Below are 5,516 nucleotides of genomic sequence, written 5' to 3' on the forward strand. Positions count from 1 at the left end.
TAACTACTTTATCTCAGGGTAATTTTCCCATATTAAATAAGGTGGCATGCAAAATCTAGTAAAGCATTGCTCAACTGTAGCCCATAAAATGCCAGTCAAAAGCCTGCTGAGCTTTTCAATTTTTAGCTACTCAATTTTTAGCCTAAAGTTGGTGGAATCTCAGGATGTCATACTTTATCTTGCAAAACATCTTGGACTTTCCCTTCTGGAGTTCCAAATTATAAAATATTGTAATTTGCCATTCCCAAATCCCAGTGTTACTTGACATAAATTAACAAACAAAAGCACAATCCTTTGGTTATTCTTATGTACAATGCATGTTTTCATGCCACTGTGTGAAATTTGCCTCCCTCAAACCTTGTTACAGTGTGAGCACATTACCAGTCGGATGTGAAAAATGGATCAGAACTCTCACCTTTACCTGGGCAAACCCTTGTAGGAAGAATACAAGTTTTAATAAATGCTATTTGTGGGGAAGCTTTCTTGGTGTAGCTTTAAGAAAGATCTGGGTCCTACTGGGATGGACCATCAGATAAGGGGCCCTGGCTCTTGGCAAGTGGTCCTCTTGACAAAGGGTAGGGTCAGGCCTCTTCAGAGCCCACTTTTTGGGCTCATTAGGATGACATTGAAATGCCCCATCCCCTGTGCCCACTGCTATTCCCTATGAGGACATATTCTTGGGCTTTCTCTTCTCTCTGGACCAGAGGATTCCAAATGTAAGCTTCAGACGACACCTTGCCACCTAGCCCACAGCTCTGCATGGTGACAGAAGAGTCTCTAAAACCTACAGTTGCCAAATCAGACTCAGTGTTCACTGTTGCTATGGTTTGGACCCTCAACATCCCCCAAAGGCACCTGTGTTAAAATCTTGATCTCCAGGGTGTCACTATTGGGAGTTGGTGGGAACTCAGGAACGGGGCCTCATGGGAAGTTTTGGCCCATAGGATGTGCCTTCAAAAGGGATTATAAGATGCCAGTTTCTTTCTCTTTCTCTCTTGTCTCAGCCTTGAGATGAACAATCTGCTCTGATATACACTCCCCACCATGATGTGCCACTTTGTCACAGGCCCTAAACAACCAGGCCAACTGACCATGAACCAAAATCCCCCAAACTATGAGACAAAATAAACCTTTCTTATTTTTCATAGGTTGAATAACTCAGGTATTTGTTATAGTGGCATAACACTGACTAATACAACTATCCCTTGCCTCTCAGTCTATGAACAGCATCCCTATTTTCTGGGTTCCTTCCTCCCCAAATAGGAGTCGCTCTTGACACTTCTCTATTTTGCAAACAGTTCCAGAATCCAACCACCCTGAATAGTGGGAACCACATTCAAGTCTCAGCCATCAAATCTGTCCTGTCTCCTGTTTCCTCTCTTGATCCCCTTTTGCTATGTCTATATGAAGCAGCAGAGTATGTTTGATCATAGATTCTATACTACAATCATACCAATGGTTTCTCATCTTGTAGAATTAAAATTCACAGTCCTCACAGTGACATAGACTGCTCTGATTTGGATAAGGTTCGTGTGTTGGAAGCTTGTTCCTCAATGCGATGATGTTGGGAGATGGTGGAACTTTTAAGAGGTGGGGCCTAGTGCAAGGTAATTAGGTCATTGGGGTTTCATCCTTGGTCTTCCAGAGTGAGTTAGTGCCTGTGAGAGCAAGCTGTAATAAGGAGCAAGCCAGGCTGCTGAATACTTCTGGCTTTCTGTCTCCCCCTATGATCTCTCCCTCTCCATGTGCTCCCACCATTGGTGTGGTGGAGCCAGAAAGCCCTTACCAGAGCTGAGCACAAGCAATGCCACACCCTTGAATCTCTAGAACTGATAAACCTTTTTTAAAAAAATAAAGTGTCCAACCTCCAGTATTTTGTTAAAATAACAACAAAAAAAAATGGACCAACAGAAGTCCTGAACCTCATGTAGAGAATTAGTTACCCTGATGGAAAATTACCCTGTGGAAAGAGAGTTCCTGATAGCCCCAGCCATATTGGATGTTTCACCTGCAGACTCTATTACCCAGTCCAGATGAGACCTGCCCAGATTGTGAGTCATGTCGAATACTCTGTTCTTCTGACTCATACAGTTAGGGCTGTTGGTTGCACAGAAATGGAAGATTGAGATAATACTACTTATAAGAACTGAGGATACTATGAAATGAATAAAAGGAAAAAAATACAATCAAAATATATGTACTAAGAGAGGATCAGATGAATTGTTAAGGAAGTTAGGTAGGCAAATTAAGAAGAGAAAATCTAATAAATCCCAAGGGAAATTCAACTCATAGAAAGGCTTGTGGTTGCATCCCAAATGTCTGCATGTGGTGCTCGGTTTTGTGCACTAAAATTGAATGAGACGTGATCAGCTATGAGAGGCAGGATCCAGAAGGTAAGCACACGACTCTCATTGAACTGCACATCTATATGTCTATACTGAGTGTGTGCGTGACGTGGACTGTGGGAAGCCAAGTGAGGTTGTTTCTGGAAGGCTTTATTGTGTGTGATTTGGTGCAAAATACCCTTTTATCTTTTTCTTTTTATTGTGAGATATAAGACACAATCAGAAAAATGTGCAGAACCAAGATATTTATTACAAAGTAAATACCTGGTAACCAGGTTGAGAGGGTAATATTACTACTTCTGGGACCTGTCCCTAAAGGTAGCCATTATCCCAACTATGGAAATCGCTTTCTTGCTTTCCCTTAGCAACTAAATAATAGGGTTTCTTGTAGCTAGATTTTGCTCTTTATCTTAATGGAATCACACAGTGAGTGTTCTGGTGTTAGTGCTCACCGCTTAGCTGGAGCTCATTCCTACCTTGCACTACACCTTATGAGTAGATCTGTTACTCATGTACGTTTGGGTCATTTTCAGATTGGGGCTGTCACAAGCACTACTGCAATGACTACTATCATTCTTTGTCCCTCGATACACACAGCTGTGCATTCTGTTAAAGATGTAGCCAGGGGTGAATTTGCTGGGTCCTGCCTTATTCACAACTTTGGATTTAATAAATTGTGCCAATCTGTCTTCCCAAGTGGCTGTTCCCATCCAAATTTTTTTCTGTAGTGCATGATAGTTCTACCAATTTACACCTCACTGAAGTTGTGGGCCTATCTTTTCCATCTTGGTCTTTCTAACATATGCAAGCCTAATGCATTGTGATTTTAATGTAATTTTCCTTGATTATCTATCTTTTTGGGTCCTTTGAAGTCTCTTGCTCAGTTTTCTACTTGGCTGTCATTTTCTTAATTAACTTGTACAAATCCTTTGGAAGTTAAACATGCAACAATGCAGTCGTGTGTCACTTAACAATGGGGATGTTCTGGGGAATATGTCCTTAGTTGATTCTGTCATTGTGCAAACATCATCAAATATATTTACAGCAACCTAGACCCTATGTAGCCTATTATACACCTTGTCTATATGATGTATGTGTGTGTGTGTGTGTGTGTGTGTGTGTGTAGTATAGCCTATTGCTTTCAGAGCCATGCTAAATAAAACAACACAACACAAGATCACATTATGCACAAGAGAAAATAATGCTATTAAGAGATGTGATAAACTGGGTTTGGTGGTGTACATCAGTAATCCCAGAAGCTTGGGAGGCCGAAGCAGGAGGATCACAAGTTCAAAGCCAGCCTCAGCAACCTATTGAGGTCCTAAGCAACTAAGATCCTATATAAAAATTTTAAAAGGCTGGGGATATGGTTCAGTGGTTAAGAACTTTGGGTTCAATTTTGGGCACCAAAAAAAAAAAGAAACATGGTAAATGCAAGATGCATGAGGTGGCTGGCAGTCAGTGTGTAGCACAGCATACTCTCAGTAAATATTTTTACAAAGAGAAGGTTTATAATGATAAAAGCATAGCATAGTATATACATAAACCAACAACAGTCATTTATTATCAGTTATCAATGAACATAATTGTAGGTGCCCTACTTTTAAATGAATGTCAGTGTGGCAGGTTTTGTTTATGTCAGTACTGCCACAAACAGTATAATGCATTAGCAGTGCATTCTGCTACCGTGTAGGGATGATGCTATGACTGGCTAGTAGGAATTTTCCAGTACAGTTCTATGGGACTACCATTGCATATGTGGTCCATCATTGACCAACATGTCACTAGGGGATGCACAACTATATTTCCTTTTGCTATATGGCTTACCTTTTTCCTTTTCCTGTTTTTTTTATTACCAGAGGATGTTAGAATTATTATAGAACAATTTACCAAGTCTTCTCCTTTATGGATTTTACTTAATATCTAACTAGTCTTTCTGTAACTCATGTTATATTTTTTTCAAAATTTTAATTCATTCTAGCTAGTTGTATATGACAGTAGAATGCATTTTGATACATCATAAATAAATGGAGTATGACTTCTCATTGTTCTGTTTGTACATGATGTCAAGTTTCACAAGTCACATAATCATATATGCACATAGGGCCATAATATCTGAACCATTCTACTATCCTTTCTAATCCCATATCTCCTCTCTTCTTTCCCTAGCTCCTCCCTGCACCCAATTATTGTGAATTAGCATCCACATATCAGAGAAAACATTCAGCCTTTGGTTCTTTGGGATTGACATCATGCACTTAGCCTAATATTCTCCAGCTCTATCCATCTATCTGCAAATGCCATAATTTCATTCTTCTTTAAGGCTGAGTAATATTCCATTGTGTATATAAATCACATTTACTTTATCCATTCATCTGTTGAAGGGCATCTAAGTTAGTTCCATAGTTTAGAGATTGTGAACTGAGCTGCCATAAATATTGATGTGGCTGCATCACTGTTGTATGCTGATTTTAAGTCCTTTGGATATAAAATGAAAAGTGGGATAACTGGGTCAAATGGTGGTTCCATTTCAAGTTTTCTTAGGAATCTTGATACTGTTTTCCAGAGTGGTGGCACTAATTTTCAGTCCCACCAGCAGCACATGAGTGTAACTTTCTTCCCCACATCCTCACCAACATTTATTATTGCTTTTATTCTTTGTGATTGCCATTCTGACTGGAGTGAGCTGAAACCTCTGTGTAGTTTTGATCTGCATTTCTCTGATTGCTAGAGGTGTTGAACATTGTTTCATATATTTGTTGGTTGATTAAACTTCTTTTTCTGTGAAGTGTCTGTTCATTTCCTTTGCCCATTTATTGTGGGTTATTTATATTTATGTATTGAGTTTTTTAGGTTTTTTGTATATCCTGGAGATTAATGCTCTATCTGAGGCACCTGTGGTAAAGATTTTCTCCCATTCTGTAGGCTCTCTCTTTATGATATTAATGATTCCCTTCCCTGTGAAGAAGCATTTAGGTTTGATTCCATCCCACTTATTGATTCTTGATTTTACTTCTTGTTCTTTAGGGGTCTTGGTAAGGAAGTCAGTTCCTAAGCCAACATGGTGGAGATTTTCTTCTGTTAGATGCAGGGTATCTGTTCTAGTGTCTATGTCCTTGATCTACTTTGAGTTTTGTGCAGGGTGAGTGATAGGGGTTTAAGTTCATCTTG

General features: G+C 39.5%; 1 non-coding gene across 1 annotated transcript; it reads left to right on the plus strand.

The window, feature by feature from the left end:
• Positions 1-289: 289 nt before the first annotated feature.
• Positions 290-391, plus strand: LOC144378268 (small nucleolar RNA U13). Its single transcript, XR_013439974.1, has one exon. It is a non-coding gene; the product is annotated as a small nucleolar RNA U13 (small nucleolar RNA).
• The last annotated feature ends 5,125 nt before the right edge of the window (positions 392-5,516 follow it).

This window comes from Ictidomys tridecemlineatus, chromosome 5 (genome assembly GCF_052094955.1).
Source record: "Ictidomys tridecemlineatus isolate mIctTri1 chromosome 5, mIctTri1.hap1, whole genome shotgun sequence".
Taxonomy (NCBI): Eukaryota; Metazoa; Chordata; class Mammalia; order Rodentia; family Sciuridae; genus Ictidomys; species Ictidomys tridecemlineatus.